Source organism: Zootoca vivipara, chromosome 1 (assembly GCF_965207765.1).
Source record: "Zootoca vivipara chromosome 1, rZooViv2.hap1.1, whole genome shotgun sequence".
Lineage (NCBI taxonomy): Eukaryota > Metazoa > Chordata > Lepidosauria > Squamata > Lacertidae > Zootoca > Zootoca vivipara.
Genome location: NC_142582.1, coordinates 12,523,558 through 12,542,228, shown reverse-complemented (window position 1 = coordinate 12,542,228; position 18,671 = coordinate 12,523,558). Strand labels below are relative to the sequence as shown.

The 18,671-nt window shown below is 43.9% G+C and overlaps 1 protein-coding gene across 2 annotated transcripts in view; it reads right to left on the bottom strand.

The window, feature by feature from the left end:
* The window catches only part of HECW2 (HECT, C2 and WW domain containing E3 ubiquitin protein ligase 2), a 174,813-nt gene extending 156,452 nt beyond the window's left edge, over positions 1–18,361 (bottom strand). For both annotated transcript variants that reach the window (XR_015946283.1, XM_088653442.1), the window contains exon 1: positions 17,364–18,361. The gene's annotated coding sequence lies outside the window, so the exon portion shown is untranslated. The remainder of the gene's footprint in view (positions 1–17,363) is intronic.
* Positions 18,362–18,671: the final 310 nt, after the last annotated feature.

Here is an 18,671-nt window from a genome sequence, read left to right as displayed (position 1 = left end):
CCTGAATGCAAACTTTCCCACTTCTTCTTATGTTAGTCATCAGTGAAATTTTGAAAGAGTAGCATTAGAAATTGGCACACCACCACATCATGGAAGAAAGGCAGGGTATTAAAGGATTGATTGAATTAACTGACATAAGTAAAGGCTCGTTTAAGCCAGTGACATGAAACTCTTGATGTTTAGAAACAAAAGAAAGCAAAATTGCACTCATAATTTTTATTTTGGTCCTGGAGGCTTATGCTATATGGTTGCAGCTGCTTGCTTTTGCTTTCATGTATGGGTGCAGCCTGTTTCTTCCACGTAGTCTGTTTAATAATGGAGCAAGCTCACTTATCTGGAATCAGGTCTCACTGAACTTTGTGAGTAGCCTCATCTAAGCATTGCAATAGAACTTGCTTTCCCCTTACAGAACAGCTTTCTCACAAATACTTCAGCTGCTGTTGTGGATAAGAAGCATTCCATCAAAAAAGAAATGTTTCTCTCTCTATAGTTTCTTGTTGTGGAATAATTAATGAAAGCAAAGAGCCCGACTCCTGAACGTGGGCTGGCATGCTTTAAATCCATGAGCCATTTTTTTTTTGTCCCGGTCCATCACTGATCCCTATCCTGGGTCTAAGACATGCCATATCATTGATGTCATAATTCTGGAAGGCCGATGAAGTGGCTTATTCCAAGAGAAAAGTGCTAAGTTCTCCATATTTGGTTTGGTTTCACCTAGTACAGTACAACCATCAAAGGCTGGACTGGATGAATCCCAAACCGGAATTAAGATTACCGGAAGAAATAACAACAACCTCAGATAGGCTGATGACATTGATGGCAGAAAGTGAGGAGGAATTAAAGAAACTTTTAATGAGGGTGAAAGAGGAGAGCACAAAATATGGTCTGAAGCTCAACATAAAAAAAAAAAACCTAAGATCATGACCACTGGTCCCATCACCTCCTGGCAAATAGAAGGGGAAGAAATGGAGGCAGTGAGAGATTTTACTTTCCTGGGTTCCATGATCACTGCAGGTGGTGGCAGAAGTCACGAAATTAAAAGATGCCTGCTTCTTGGGAGAAAAGCAGTGACAAACCTAGACAGCATCTTTAAAAAGCAGAGACATCACCTTGCCGACAAAGGTCCGTACGTATAGTTAAAACTATGGTTTTCCCAGTAGTGATGTATGGAAGTGAGAGCTGGACCATAAAGAAGGCTGATCGCTGAAGAATTGATGCTTTTGAATTATGGTGCTGGAGGAGACTCTTGAGAGTCCCATGGACTGCAAGAAGATCAAACCTATCCATTCTGAAGGAAATCAGCCTTGAGTGCTCACTGGAAGGACAGATCCTGAAACTGAGGCTCCAATACTGGCCACCTCATGAGAAGAGAAGACTCCCTGGAAAAGACCCTGATTTTGGGAAAGATGGAGGGCACAAGGAGAAGGGGACGACAGAGGACGAGATGGTTGGACAGTGTTCTCGAAGCTACCAACATGAGTCTGACCAAACTGCGGGAGGCAGTGGAAGACAGGAGTGCCTGGCGTGCTATGGTCCATGGGATCTCGAAGAGTCGGACACGACTAAACGACTAAACAACAACAACAGTACAACCATCATTTCTTATTGCACAGTTAACTCAATAAACTTGTGTCATCACACTTTCCATTCATAACAATTAGAATGATCTGTTCAGTTCTCTGACAGTCTCTGTAGATTAATTTCTTCAGATATAATTTAACAAAAGCGTAAGAATTTAAATATACTGGAATATAATACAAGATTCCAAACATGTATATTATTAGGAGAAAAAGGAACTAGAGAGTTTGACACCAACATTTTAAAAGTAATTACAATCATATTTACTGAGATAAATGTTGCAATGATTCAAATATATATCCCTGCCCTGGGGGAGGGCAGGGGGAGAGGACAATTCCATCACCCCATTCTAACATTTATATGCCACCTGGTTGTAATTAAAGCTGTGTGTCAGCATCTACATGTCCGGAAAGAGTTGCCTGGACAACCTGAAACAATGCCACTTCCACAGATTGAAGCACTCTGCTGGGTACCTATTGGGTAAGGCGATTCTGCAAGTAGACTCTGCAAACTATTGTGACACCCTGAATTCAACTGCTATGCCCAAATATGGATCTACGGGGGTGTCACCAGTGGCGGAGCTTCATGCTCCACCACTGGGGGCGGACAGCAGGCATGGGCAGGGCTTGCGCATGTTCTGGGGGTGGGGCGCGCCACCTGTAGGGGCGTGGTGCATGTTCTGGGGGCGGGGCACCCAGCACGGGCAGGAGGGAAGCCGCCATGGCGCCCTCAAGATTGCGCTGCCCAGGGCGGAGCACCGCCATCGCCCCTCCCTTCCTACGCCCCTGGGTGTCACAAGACAGGGCAGCAGGACTTCAGCCTTAGTTTATAAAGGATATCCTTCCGATGGTGAATTCAGGTGGTGAGTAATGAAGTGGGGTTGTCATCTACCCTTAACCTTTTGCAGAATAAAAAAGAAAAAGCCAAAAGGGGCAAAAATGAGGGTTGAGCATGCTCAGTTGCTGTGGAATATAGAGTGGCAAACAGAAAATAAAAACAGAGCAAGGGCAGGAAGAGGGACAGGAGAGCGGAATGCTCTGCTTGGAGGGACTAAAGATAAGAGGCTCCACTAGCATTGCAAAAATTACCAGGTGTTGGAACAACACCTGCTCCTACCTCTTCAGGACACTAAAAACAAAGGACTGGCCTGCCACCGCCAACCTGGCGAACAAGAATGTGTGGGTATTTTTTCACCATGCACAGGTATGACTGGAACCCAAACCCCACTTCCTCTCACAAAGACGGTGTCCTCAAAGCCCAATTCCTCTTTGCCTTATGCGTCATCCTCCTTCAGCAAGTTCTTCACAGCTCCACTTATTGAAATATACCCTTAAAATCACTCTCTGCTCTGTTAAGGGAACTGAGATGTTCTTTCGGAGATAAGAACATTCTGCATCTCCAAGGATCACACTGTTATCGTCAGATCCCTATGTGAAGTCAGCAGAAGCCAAGGTCTGCCTCTCTTATCTGTCAACAAGGAGGGGCACATATAAAAACATGTACACTGCCTGAATAATCTGACAAGTGTTATTTAGAGTATCAGTAGAGGACCGTGGAATCCAGCCATTAGAAAAGCCTAATTCATAGGGTTTCTCATTGTAGACTTGCAAACATCACTTGCTAGCTAGTGTAAAATAAGTGATTCATACAGTAAAATACAAAAACATTGTGAAGAAAAGTACTGCCAGTAGTAATCTGCTTCTCTGGACAAAGCAAAAAGTATCATGGTGCTCTTTCAAAAGATATATAATCCCCAAAGACCTAATTCCACATTCAAAACAACCTATCTCAACTTTCAGTAATAACACAATATATTTCTACAGAAAGGACCTGTTTACTCATCAACAATACTGTAAAGTAGATAAATCTATTGGAGGAATTATTGCACTGCAGATGCAAAGATTTATCTATATCAACATTCAGTTCTGTTTCCTGTTCCTTTACTATGGGTTTGCTTTTAAAATGTATGTCTGAACTCTTTTTTTCTTTTTCTTTTAAAAATTCCATACTAGAGGCATCAAGTCTCTACCTTAAATCCAGGATTCATTCTTTTTTGCTTGTTTGTTTTGAAGGGACCAGTTAACTGTATTCTCCTTCTGTTAAAAGGCAGGGAAATGTATGTGTTTTACGGCTATGAGGAGGAGGAATATTTTACATAGCAAAGCTGCAGCAAGTTTAAATGCCCCTCCCCACAGCCAAGCATCATCAGGTGGCCCTCTTCCAACACCTGTGAGATTACCTGCTGGATGGGCAGCATCAAAACTGCATTTTGTGCCAGGTGGATGTGACCCATTCATCATTTTAATTAGCCACCATGCTTTCAAGATAGCATCAGTCTAGGGTAGGGATGGTAAACATTTTTCCCCCTCAGCAGATGTGCGGGGGGGGCACCCGCCCTACACCTGACGTGTCAGTCTCAAAGAGGCCTGCTCCTGAAGCAGAAAAGAGTTTCCATTGACAATGCCACTAAAATGAAACCTGCACTTTAGCATTTTAGCAGCAGTTTCAAGGCAAACTGCTTCTTGTTCCTATGTGCCCACCACCCATCAGCTGACGGATGGTGGGAGTGTGCCTTGCTCCAGGAAAGGAACAACCAGGATATCACTTTTAAGCTCCTAGTTATCCTTTTGAAGTTGGTACATGCCCTACACTTGATGCCACATACAATGTCAGGTGTGAGACAAGTAGGCGTTTATTAGGAACCAAATTGGGACTCCACTGCATGAAAGATGGCCTGAGGGTCGGAGGTTCCCAACTCCTGGTCTAGAGTACTGTAGGTAAATAAAACATCAGGCCGTTCACAGACCCAACCACATGCTCCATGGTCAGCATTACTGATGGACTCTGACAAGGTGAATCAACTCTGGCAGCTGTCAAAAAGGCGAATTGCCAACACCAGCCCTAATACAGTCGTATTATACACAGGATTGCTGCTATGGAAAGGTGTGTGCCAGCTTCTCTAACCGATACACACACACACACACACACACACACACACACACACACACACACACAAAATGGTCTCCATATCTCAGCTAAACAAAAACTAAAAATTTATCTGTAGCCAAGACTATTTTATGGGTTGGTGGGGGGAATTGCCATATCCATAAACTCATGCACCCCTCACCAAGTCTTTCCTGTTAAACAGTGAAGGGATACGGGCTCGGCTAGGAGCATGCTGTGTTTTACTCTTATTATGCATACTTGTGATTATTTTTGCTGTTACAATCTATTATCTTTATTTATTTTATTAAATATATATCCCACCTTTCCTCCCAAAGGAACCTAAGGCAATGCTTTGCAATTCTTCAGCTTGATTCTGTTTTGCTTGATCATCAGCATGTGGTTGTGGAACTGTGATCCAATTAAAATGTTTTTTCCGAGAGATCTATTTTCCAATCACAAAGCTCAGCGCTACAGAGAAATCAGTTTAGCCTTCTCTTTGGGCCACCAAAAAAATGTTAATGCTTCTCTGTTAACAACCATCCACTTTCCATTAACTGGCTTCTGTATCTCTACATATGACACAGGACACATTCCAGCCCCCAATCCTAAATTGTCTCTTAAAGTCTGAGGGACAAACGAGACAAGATGCCATTCAAGCAGTCAGCAATTCTGCGAAAGGCATTTCAAAAGTAAATAGGCAGCAGAGGGGTCAATCCAGACCACAGCGGGTCAAATCACCAACAAGCCCACGCTTAACAATTTTCAGAGCACAAAGTAAAACACAGTAATTCACAAAAGCTTTCCTGTGCTCACGAGAGATGAGGGGGCACTCCCATAACCCTTATTTGTGTATGTAAAGCACAAAGAATGAAAGAAACAAGTGTGTGGGAAGGAAGGAGAAATCAGTTTAACCCAGGGGTCAGCAAACTTTTCCAGCAGGGGGCCGGTCCACTGTCCCTCAGACCTTGTGGGGGGCTGGACTATATTTTGGAAAAAATATATGAATGAATTCCTATGCCCCACAAATAACCCAGAGATGCATTTTAAATAAAAGAACACATTCTACTCATGTAAAAACATGCTGATTCCCACTGTCCGTGGGCCGGATTTAGAAGGCGATTGGGCCGCATCCGGCCCCCGGGCCTTAGTTTGGAGCCCCCTGGTTTAACCCAATCGAGCTGTCTGCCACAGCAATCCCATCTTCCGAATTATTTTAATGCAACTGTAAAAAAAAATCAACTATAAATATTGGGAATTCAAGGGCTTAAGAGTTACATTATAGAAACTAAAGCTGAGCTTCTTACTATTTGATTCCACTCCTGTGATCTCAAGAACATAAATAAAATCACAAGCCAGAAAGAGTCACAGAGTTTGACAAGGAACAGTAGCAACCGTGGTTTTTGCCAGATATGTTAAGGCAGAGAGGAGCCAAGAAAAGAGACAAATGGTGGTCTTAAAACTCTGGCACACACAGAAATCACATCCACATACTTTTACCTACTGGCTTCTAAGTGCTAGATCATTCCAGTTTCCTATTCTGTTAAACTGGTATAGAAGCCTCATGAATAAATCATATAGGTAGAATTATCCAGTATAAACCAATCTTTCTGAAAGGAGGAGCTGAGGAGAGAGAGATAGATTAAAAGTCTAATTCCCATGAAGGAATATGGAGCAATAATTATAGCAAAGCATGGGAAAGTTTTGTGCCGGTGAATTGCTCTTGCTACGCTTCCAAGAGGGAGGGAAAAGGTAAGAAAGCAAGTCTCCAGGTATTCCCAAGAATGGCAGATCCTAGATATAGGGAAACTGTTCCCTCTGGCCCCATCTAAACAAGATTTTAGATATTTGTACTTGTGTAATTTTATTTCAAGGACTATGGAACTTCCTGCCACAGTAACTGAAGAGTTCCCCAATGTGACCCCTTTTCTGTTGCTACCCATTTTCTTTTAAAACTTCCTGGTACCTTGCATGAGATTGAAAATAACGTTGGGGGACGGAGCAAAATAAAACATAATATTGTTTACTCAAAGGGTGCTTTGTACATAAAGGAATACTGATATTTGTGTCTTACATGTGCCTCATGAAGATATCTAAAGATTCAAGAGACACGTTGCTAACAGCCTCCGAGAGGTTTTTATCTCAAGCCAAATTCCTGAAAACTTCAACCCAACCAGAATCACTCACAGCCTAACCCAGCTACCAAATATTATTTTCCTCTGACACCCAAACTCCTCCTGTTGAACTTCTGGCTGCTTGGGTCGGTTAACAGAACAGCTTCTTTACCTATCACTGCTAACGTCTCTGTTCTTCTAATATTTCACCAAAGTAACTATCACACTGGGAAATAAATATTAATATTCAGGCCTTGGCTGTCCACCTTCAGCAGCTTTCTTTGATCTTTGGGCTCACACCTCCACCTAACTTTCCCAATTGACTTTTTTTGAACCTCCACTCACAGTTAACTTTTTCACTGACTAGAGCAAGAATAAGAGAAGACAGCATCCTCTAGATGCTGTTGGATTCCTAGTCCCATGAGCCCCAATTAGTGTGGCTAACGGTCAAGACTGGTGGGAGCTGGAGTCCAGCAACATCTGGAGGACTCTACTCCTGCCAATCAAAGCCTGTTATTTCAAAGACCAATTAATATGAATTCACCTGGTACAGGCAATGGTTCCGCATGCCTTCTCCCCCTCTCAGAACCTGTCACCAAGCATCTGCCACTAAACAGGCTTGCAACAGAGAAGCAGCACATTGCAAAACACCTTGATCCTTGACAGTTACACTCCAACATCAGAAATCTTTCCCAAAGCACAAACCGTCATGTGCACAGCATTTTTCCACATCGGGAGACCTCCCTGTTAAGAAGGTGGGCAAGCTTAGCAGCTGCAAACAAATAACAGCTGATAATTTTGTTGACTAAGCAAAGCCAGGAGACCTTTACACCAGACGGGGCCAATCCAAGGAACCAATGTTGAACACACTTTTCCCGATCTGTGTCTGAAGAGGCCAGTTAAGTTTCACATACAAAGTAGTTAACTAAGTTAACTAAATTAGGTTCCAGCATTAGGCCAGGAAACTTTTGGTTCCTATTCTGGTCTTGCAGACACCATCTCCCTTGCCTTTTGAAGCGCTCTGGGCCCAGTCAAGGTATGATGTGGAGGGAAACAGAGAGGACTAAAGCAAAACAAAGCAGCCTCTGCCACTTATTGTCCACACATTCTAATAGAGATGTGCATCTATGCAGAAAAATGGTTAGGTATACTGGCGGAGGGGGAGCCATGGACATTTGGCACATCCTGAAAAATCTAAAACTCAGGAAAGGACTGTTCATATAAATGCCTTCACATATTCATGAGCTTGTGAGGTGGAAAGCAGAGGGAAATTGCTCCCACAACGCCACACAACCTTCCAATGTGCCTGCTGACCTGAAGGTGCGCATTCAGCATCAGTCTGAGAAGAACGGCTACGTGCGCACACATGCTCATGCCTAGCACCCACACATAAGAGCAGGAACCCTTTCCACTGATGCCAACCATGTGGCAGACAGGAGACATAGTCAATGGTTCTGTCAGTAGTGGAGGGATGTGGTTTACAGGCACTTCCCCCACTTCCCCCACTTTATGCATTCATATGCTCATGAGTCTGTTTATGGGAACTATCCTGGAGCACATGTTTAAAGCTATACAGTATCTCTCTTATTTCAGCAACAAAACGCGAAGGGAAACAAGAGTACGCCAAATTATTACATCTGAAAAGGCACCATTGTTTTTGCATAGTCATACAAGAAGTCTCATAAGAAACTCAATTAATCTGTTTGAATTCGAAGAGACTTACAAAGTCAAATTAATATTCAGATCTCACTAGGCTCTGTGTGAAATATATATATATATAGTAATCCAAAGTCTTACAATTACTGCTGGAAGCAATTTTGTACTACTAATCATTTTCGATTGTATCTCAACCAGTAATCTAAAAAGCTCAGAAATGGAAAAAATCTTCAAACTAATCTGCTAAATCATATAATTAATTGATTTCCTCCCCAAATATATTTAGCCACCATAAAATTAGGTCCTAGCCATTAAAGCTAAAATAGAGCATTATATGTGTAAGTTGCGTATCAAAAATGTTAATCTAAAACAAGGCTACAGAGATTAAAATTTAAATTATTCCAATGCCACCTTTACCAGCAGAGGTCCTAATTTGGTCCATGAGTTCATTATCCATGAAACCCCAACCACCTGCCCCACACCTGATGACATATTACGTTGTATGTCAGGCAGATAAAGGCATGGCTGTAAAGGAACGACCAGGAGCCTTAAAGTGCACTCCTGTCAGCACAGATCAGCACTGACAGGAAGTCCCAGTGGGACTGACTGCCCCAGGGAATTTTCTATCAGGAGTTTCCAAATGGAAGCCCCACTTTCAGCAGGAATATTACCCTGCAGCTATTTGCAAAAGAAAGAAAGAAAAGAATCATTTCCTTTGAAGTTGGGTTACCTGACATCATGGTGGTAACAGGTGATTGCTTGCCAAATGAACATTTTGCCAACCTTGATTTTAAAAAAATGAAGTACCCTTGGCATATGCACAGCTTTGCATTTTAAACTCAGTAAAATGTTAGCACCATCATGACCACAGGAACAAAAGGGGATTCGCTTCTGCTGCCTGCTGCTAAACACATTTACTTGAGAATAAACACCGTTTTGTGGCAGAAAAAAGATAATGCCTATTTCTAAAGTAAAGCTAAGCTTCTGAAACCATCTCCATGTCTGGCTGGCCACCCTGACTAGATATCACTGCCTTTTAATGCTTGTGGCTCTGGGAAACACCTGATCGTGTTCCAAATGAAAAAGCACATTGAGAGCCAGGGGAGGAATACATCAACTCATTCCACACAAATATTACACAGTGTTAAAGGATGCTCAACACTTAAAGATTATCTGGGAATTTAGCATTCCTAATGTTTTCCAACATGCTTTTGCTTCATTCTGTGGCCGTGCACAGCACCGGTGTGAAACCGAAATTTGTTTACAGTAGCCTGAATGCCTTCACTTCTCCTTTTGTTGTTTCTATCATTCTCCTCCAACTCCCCCTCCTTTCTACTCTGAAGAAACAGCCCTTTTCACCTTCCTGTTCATCGTTTTCTTTCTGCAGCTACTAAGCTTCACCTGCTGGGATTAATTAGCTGTGCTTCTGACACCACGCAAACAATGCAAGCAACTCACAGTGACAATAAAACACAAAACACAATGGTAAAGCTGCAGGTGACAACACACGTCAAGGCAAATCTTGCATTAACCTTGATTCTCCCCCACCCTATAAATATCTTCCTCTCAAAGGCTGCCTGTCATCAGCATATAGAAATCAAGTGATAACTTGCACATCTGAGCTGGTCCCTAGAGTGCCATCTCACACCACCTTGAGACAGAACACAGGCCTATCATTAAGCAGAGCAAAGCGGCTGTATCAGAAGGCAGAAGGCGCTGGACAAAGTGGGGAGGTGCTGGCTGGGAGTGCTGAGCCCCAAAACAATTTCCTTCTGCTAGTGGCCAGAACTGTGTGTGCCAGGCTTCCATAGATACGGAAGCATGGGAACGATTATGGATATGGATAGAAAAATTTACAGCATGTTATGGTTTAAGAGAAATTTATATGAAAATGATATATTCTTGGTATCTAACACCGAGTAAACTGGCAAAAATGTATAAATCTAAATCAAACAAGTGTTGGGAATGTAAAGAAGGTTCTTTTCATCATATGTGGTGGTTTTGTAGTTAGGCTAAAGCTTACTGGGAAATGATATGCAATGAAATGAAAAGGATGTTTAAAATAACTTAAAATATTTAAAAAGAACAGAATCTTTTCTTTTGGGAATTATAGGGGCAGAAATCGTACAGAACTTTATTTATGTACGCTACTACAGCAGCAAGAATGCTACTTGCCCCGAAGCGGAAAGAAGCAGAAGTCCCAGTAAAGGAAGAATGGATACAAAAACTTATGGAATATGCAGAAATGGCAAAACTTATTGGAAGAATAAGAAATCAAGATAACAAACTTTTTATAAATGGAAATGGCTTATTGAATATTTACAGATAAACTGTAAACAGATAAAAACATTAGCAGGATTACTGTAATAACCTGCAGTTTTATAAGAGTATATATCTACAGTAGATAATTAAATGAGAAAGTTAAATGAATTTGGATATGCAGAAGACATTAAAAATAAATTTAAGGAACTGCAGAAAGAGGGGGAAGGGAAAAACTTTTGAACAGTGAAATCGATTGTAAAATTAATGAAGTGTATAAACTTGCAATGTATAAATAAAAAGAAAGAAAGAAAGAAAGAACTGTGTGTGCCAGGCAGGCAGACCTGAACTGCTGTCTTCAGGTACAGTGGAGCAGTGTTTCTCAACCTTTTTTGGGCCAAGGCACACTTGTTCCATGAAAAAAATCACGAGGCACACCACCATTAAAAAAGTTTAAAAATTTAACTCTGTGCCGCCCTATATTGACTATATAATTATGACTGTAAGAAACACTTGCCAATTGCTGTGTTGGTTGCAATCTCCTGTAATAAGGCTTCACAAGCCGCTGATTTCTCTGCCAGCACAATTCTTTGCTCAGCAAGTTTCAGGTTGAGCTCATCCAGCCAGCTTCTTTAAGTTTGTCTAAAACCACCCTCCCGTGGTGGTGGCTGTTGAGAGCTGCGCTCGCCCCGCGTCGTGACCCGGCTGGCTTCCTTTCCGGTGGGTCAGTGTGACAATGCAAACGTGACAATGCAAATCGCCCTTCTCGTCACCGCACGTCGCGGCACACCAGCCAGCGTCTCGCGGCACACTAGTGTGCCGCGGAACATTGGTTGAGAAACGCTGCAGTGGAGGATGCTGTCCCATCACCAGTGCTGAAGCTAAGATACAGCTGCCAGTCTGGTGAAGCACTATTATGTGAAATGGGAGAGGAAATGACAGCTTGTTCTTCACCCAAGGCAGCATAAAACCATGGGATGTTCCTGGATGTGACAAAGAAAAGCTGCAACCCAAGCTGAGTCGGAAGGATGCATACCTGTGTGTCCAAAGAACCTGTCACGTCACGGTCCATTGTTGGGAGTTTGGTAATTCCTAGTTCCACATCCCATTTTAAAGTCCCCTATTTATCAGATTACATTCTGGGGCAATAAGGGGCCAGTTGGCAATAAGGGGACGCGGGTGGCACTGTGGTCTACACCACTGAGCCTAGGGCTTGCCGATCAGAAGGTCGGCGGTTCGAATCCCTGCAACGGGGTGAGCTCCCGTTGCTCGGTCCCTGCTCCTGCCAACCTAGCAGTTCGAAAGCACGTCAAAGTGCAAGTAGATAAATAGGTACCGCTCCGGTGGGAAGGTAAACAGCGTTTCCGTGCGCTGCTCTGGTTCACCAGAAGCGGCTTAGTCATGCTGGCCACATGACCCAGAAGCTGTACACCGGCTCCCTTGGCCAGTAAAGCGAGATGAGCGCCGCAACCCCAGAGTCGGTCACGGGATTACTGGAGAAGGCTGGGCCTTTTGAGTAGAGCAGCTACTACTATTTATCGGCTCAGTTTTGGCTTGTTCATTGCTAGTCCAATGTCAGAGCTTTGTGTTCCCAGATCATAGCCTACACCTTCCCTCTAGCCTGAACCCTGCCTTGACTTACTGTGTCTTGACTTGCAGCCTGTTTAAGATTGCCAGGCCACAGAGCACAAGAGTCACTATGATGAAACTCACTGCTGCAGTGAAGGGTCAACTGTGTATTCTTGCTTTGTGTACATTCATCATCATTATTGTTGTTGTTTTTGTTTCATTTCTATACCGCTTTGTATTTTTAAGGGGGTGGGGACCTCAAAGCAGTTTGCAACCTACATTAAAACATCAAATGAAACAATCCAGAATAAAACATTGCTGAAGAAAGTCAGGTATAATGTATATATTCAAAGCAACATAACTAACAGGATACAAAAATATTATCTTAAAAGATTTCTGAAGAAAAATATAAGTCAAATATAAGATGCACCTTTAAAGAAGAATAATTGGCAAGAGAATAAAAGATTCTATACATTAAGCTTAAAATAATTTTTATATACATTATTTTGTATACGCTTTGAGGTTTGTTTGACTGACAAATCAAGTGGTATATAAATTTATGAAATAAATTCTATTTAAATTGTCGATATCTGTAGTTTTTGCATTGCATTTCTCTTTAACCTCTACGCTTACAATCCGCTCCCCCACCCCACTCCACCAGCCCTGTATATATGTACCCACAAGTGAGAATTGCACTTCATGCATCTGAATGAAAAGGACTCCAGTCTACAAAACTTTGTTTGTCTTTAAGGTGCCCCTTTAAGGGGAAGAAATGGAGGCAGTGAGAGATTTTACTTTCTTGGGCTCCTTGATCACTGCAGATGGTGACAGCAGTCCCGAAATTAAAAGACGCCTGCTTCTTGGGAGAAAAGCAATGACAAACCTAGACAGCATCTTAAAAAGCAGAGACATCACCTTGCCAACAAAGGTCCGTATAGTTAAAGCTATGGTTTTTCCCAGTAGTGATGTATGGAAGTGAGAGCTGGACCATAAAGAAGGTTGATTGCTGAAGAATTGATGCCTTTGAATTATGGTGCTGGAGGAGACTCTTGAGAGTCCCATGGACTGCAAGAAGATCAAACCTATCAATTCTGAAGGAAATCAGCCCTGAGTGCTCACTGGAAGGACAGATCCTTAAGCTGAGGCTCCAATACTTTGGCCACCTCATGAGAAGAGAAGACTCCCTGGAAAAGACCCTGATGTTGGGAAAGATTGAGGGCACAAGGAGAAGGGGACGACAGAGGACGAGATGGTTGGACAGTGTTCTCGAAGCTACGAACATGAGTTTGACCAAACTGCGGGAGGAAGTGGAAGACAGGAGTGCCTGGAGTGCTATGGTCCATGGGGTCACGAAGAGTCGGACACGACTGAACGACTAAACAACAACAACAAGGCGCCACAAGGCAATTTTTTTACTATGGTTGGTGATAACATAGTGAAAGGTTATTAAATTGAGAACAATGTAATATAAACATACGGAGAGAAGCATTGCTCACACTCTTCATTAGTCACAGTGCTGGGATGCAGTTTTGCCATGTGCACTGTTCTTTATTAAAGAGGTTTGCTGAAGTGTGCAAAGTTCACATGGAAGACTATGGCAATGAAACGGGTCAGCAAGCCCATTAGCTGTACCTGAACAGTTTGCATCACAAGAGTGGAGGTGCTGATCTCTATTAAAACTACCTAAGCTGACTGTGGAAAGATTTATATTACATTGCAAGAGTGAGCATTCTTGCCTCTGTTACAGCTGCCTGTAACCATACTAATTGGAGCAGAGATTATTGTGGATTTACACGTTATCACAGGGGTGAAAGCATTTTTGCTGACTTAACTACCTTTTTAAATTAATCACTGCCATTCATTCCCTATGAAGCTCGTAGTAATGGACTTCAGATTTAGATGGGTTGTAAGGGCTGTGGTCCTGCTGTAGAAATATTGTTCTAATGCAACACATATTTGCCTTTGCAATTAACGCCGTTGCTTTTTTTATAGTACAAAAAAATTGCATGCCTGAGAACTTTTTGTTTTAATTATCAGCATTTGCCTACCAGTGCTCTCGAAACATTTTTTCGTTCAACTTACAGATTGAGCAGTGGTAGAAGCAGACAAAACTGTTACAGAGTATGAGTCAAAACAACATTTCCCCCCTAAAATCCATGTTTTGTCCAAGCTTTTGTCACCAAGCTTAGCGTTCCATATAGTATTATGGCTCTTCCAGAAAAAAAACAAAAAACATTTCCATATTTGTAGTTAACAGTAAGAGACCTCCTGCAAAATTTAAATCACAATATCAAGGAAGAGCCTTTTCCACTGAATAATGCAAGCAGGGAAAATCTAAAACAATTTGGAACAAATTGCAAAAAAAGGGGGGTATCTGAATCAGGGACAGAAATTCCCCAGGCACCAGCCATATGTCTAATTACAACCACATGGATGATATACAGATGCCAGGTTGGCAACTGACTTCCCCATCTGGCTGCCCCCTCCAGCTTTCTTAAGCAGGTAAGCAGAAGAGCTTGTTTACTGTATTCATATCCCACTTTTCTCTCCAATGAGCATATGGTTCAATCCCCCTTATCCTACAACGACCCTGTGGAGTAGGTTAGGAGGCTGTGACTGGCCCAAGGTCACCCAGCGAGCTTCATGACTGAGTGGGGATTTGAACTCTGATCTCTCAGGTCCTAGTCAGACACTAATCACTAACACCACACTGGCTTCCTGGAACACTTCTGCTGCAGGGCATCTATATAAATTAAGTAGATAAATATGGGGAAAGCAAAATTTCCCTTAGAGAAGGATCTGAAATATTTTCCTTGAAGCTTGAATTTGTTTTATTCCGGATTGTTTTATCTGATCATGTTTTAATGTGTTGCAAACCTGAGATTTTTTTTCTCTTTAGAATATAAAGCGGCATAGGAATGAAATAAATAATAATGTACTAATAATAACTTTAATTGTAAAAAAATGAATTGCCTAGACATTCTGTTGCGATAACTGTAAGCTAAGGTGCCATGGGGGGGGGGGGCAATTGGCTAATACAGTATATGAGTTTCCAACAATGATCTGATTTAAACGAAAAGGCAGAAGTCAATTACAACATGCCCATTCAGAGAGAGTCAACATGTTTGAAAAACTAAATTCTTTCATCAAAGGCAACCAAAATGTAGGTTCTGCTTCACCATTTAGTGAGTCAGTTGTTTACTAGAATGTAAGCCTGAAAATATATTGGGCAAGTTGCTCTGCCTTGACTAGAAAAGGAGCAATTTGTTAAAAGCAGTGGGGGGAGCAACTCATCATTTGAAAGGCCAGCAAGAAAACCATCATCAGTTTCAATCACATTTACATTTTACTTCTCAAGTTTAAGGAGTACATTTTCTCTCCTAAAAGCAAAAGCACATTTTTAAAATGATTTTTTATATAAAGCACTTGATCCCACTTGGCATTAGGGAATTAAGAGTCATTTCATTTATGTATTAAGTAAAAGATTTTTATACATTTGTCATTTCAATTATTATTTGTTCTTTTCTGCTTTCTTTCCTTGTGAAGCTGTTCAGAATGGAAAAGATGCACTGAAAATTAGTGGCACAGTCAACGTTCCAAGTAGCTTGTCAATGAAAAAAAGGCAAGCTAAACAGAAGGAACCACCAGAAATATGGTTAAATGTGTACAGAGCTTTTAAAGTAAAGCCCATACGGCCTAGGGAAGACAATTATGTATTGGGTGTTTTATAGAAAAAAATTTGTTGCAAAACTTAAAGCTTCTTAACATATTGACTAAAAGGGGGCATCAAAGAAGTCTATTTTCAATAAAGAAGCAAACCATTTAAATTGTCGCACAGAGGCTATCAACAGCACCCAGTTATATAACAGCCATCCCATCCAAAATGAAGTGTTAGTGACACCATTAACCTTCCCAAGGAAATACTTCCTTTCCTTTCTTTAAATATTTCCTGGTTTTTGTGTAAGGTTGGTTCAAAAGAGCCCAAAGAAATTAAGATCTCCAGCAAGCTAATTCTCCAGCAAAATGAGATAAGAACAAAGCTCAGAATCAAAATAAGCCAAATCCTAAACATTGCCAGCTGGTTCATATTTTTATATGGCAGCTATATTTAAGCAAAAAGGCAAGTAAGTCCCTGCACAGTACAAGGCCCTATACAAAAATCTAGTCATTTGTAGCCTCGCACCCAAGAATTTAACGAAGACATCAACCTGGTGTCAGAAGCAAAACATTGAAGAAAGGCAACTGAACTATACATAACGTATAAACTGAAAGGCTGCCTATGACTGGCTTATGTCCAATACAACACGCTCAGATGCTTTCAACTAAGCCAGTTGACAGAACGCACTCCTGAGCCACCTTTCTCCTTTTCCCTGCAAATTCCTTCTGAATTTGACTCCTCACCACCGGAAACCTCAAAAGCCAAATGCTTCCACAGATTCAGAGGCTGATTGAACTACGTCTGGGTTTCAGGAGTTTCCTGCCGTTTTTTCAGACCGTAATTCTAAGTCCCAGGGCAGCCAACCCCGGACTGGCCTCTCATAAGGAAATCCTTGTGTAATCGCCCTGTATGTGCGCACGCACACATGTGCGTGTGTGCATTAAGCACAGAGCGTGAGTTCTGTAGGAGACGATGGCCATAACGGTACAGAGGAACCTGACACACCTGCCATTATCCTGCATGCTGCGGGAAACCGCACACAGGAAAGGCCAGGTGACTTTGTGCCAGGGGTGCCAGCTTGATTAAAATATGGGGCAGGAGGGCAGGTAAGCCCCACCCCACATAACAACAGAGGTGTGGCACATGCACACCATTTGAATGGTAATGCCTGTCAACTTTAGGGGGCCCCACCCCCTCCAATATCTTATGGGGGGAAGGGCCCTCGGGCCCCTGGGAGTTGGCTCCAGGTATCCTCTGCCCAACAGTTCCCCCTTTCCATGGATGCAAAGGATGCCGCCAAGACTCTGGCTGCCTCGAGGAAATGACATAACAATGCCATGGGTGCGTGTGCGTATTCGTCCTCCTCCACCAGCAAAACTGACTCACGTTTGCATCCTGTATCTTCCCCTGTGGCCAAGATGCTGTGGGAAGGGCGAGCGCGCGCCTAGCGGCGCCCAGCAATCAAGCAACCCCCCACGCAAACAAAAGCAGCATCTTTCCCTCCATCCTCCTACCTGCCGTGGGAGGAGGAGCAGCAGCAGCAAATAAACCAGCACCCACCCCAGGCATCCTTCCATTCAACTCACCTCCAGCAACGCCGTCTGCAGCCGGGCACCTGCGCGAGGGGTGGAAGGAGAAACAAGGCCCCGGGGGGAGGGCGGAGAGGTTGCCAGCCGCCGCTGCTGCGCTCCGCTAGGCGAGGACTCGGCGCCCGCCTTGCTCTCCTCCATGCAGCGAGCGACACCTCTCTCTGGCGAAGGATGCTGAGGAGAGGAATGGAGGAAGGGAGAGGCTGCCCCAGTCCTGGAAGAGCAGCCCCCACCCTTTCGTCTTCCCTTCAACCTGAGGCGCTGCTGCTGCTGCTTCCTAATCCTTTTTTTTCCTGCCTCCCCTCTCTTCTCTCTCTCGCGCGCTCCCGGCAGCCGCCTCAAAGTCCCCTCAGCCTGCGCCTTCTCTGGCGCCTGGGCGCGGGCATCTTCCTTGTTGACGAGGCTCCTCCGTCCTGGAAAAGGCGGGAGAGAAAGGAGGGAGGGAGGGAGGGAAGGGAAGGCGAGAGACCCGCCTGTGCTCAAGGGAGCGGCAGGCCCAAGGAAGCAACCGCAGCAGCAGATTTCGACTCAGCGAAAGGCTGCGGGCGGCGAAGGCGAGAGCGCCAAAGCGCGACTCGGTGCCATGTTCTCCGGAGGCAGCGCCGAGGAGGAATGGAGAGAGACGGGTTGAGAGGCGCGCGCGGCGTTTAGCTGTCCAGGGAGGAAACGGGAGGGGCGCGTGGCCGTGGCGTTGCCTACGCTGAGGTGTGTGTGAGAGAGAGAGGCGAGACGGAGCTTTAAGGAGAACCGCAGCAGCTTGCGCAAACAGACGCTCTCCAAGCGCGAAAGCCGCCGCCGCCGCTACATTCCTTCCCCGTCGCCTCTGCCTTCTTGCTTCCCTCCCAGCTGCTGCTGCTGCTGCTGCCGCCTGTGGGTGGGGAGCTAACCCTAACCTCCACCTCTTTGCAGGGGCTGCGGAGGGAGAATTGTGGGTAATCCAGCTGCGCTCCTTCTCTCGCTCTCTTGGGGTCTCTCTGCCTCTCCTCGTCGAACCCGCCTACCCCCTCGGAAGCCACGGCGGACGCCGCCCCCTAGAGCAGCTGCCCGGGAGCGCGGCAAGGCGTCGGGGCTCCGCCAGGAGTCTCCCTCCGCTCCCTCCCATAAGCGGAGACCTTCCCGTGTGTGGCTGTTTCTTTCAATTGTTTTTGCGTGTGGAGACCTTTTAACCACCCCCAGAAATAAATTCAGGCAAGACTCAAATTTTAGGTTTGGTTCTTTTGGCAGAATTTAGGCCACAACTTTATTGATTACAATCAAGTGAGTGGTTGCATAGGCTCTGGTTCCACTAGCTCCCTGCACCCTTGC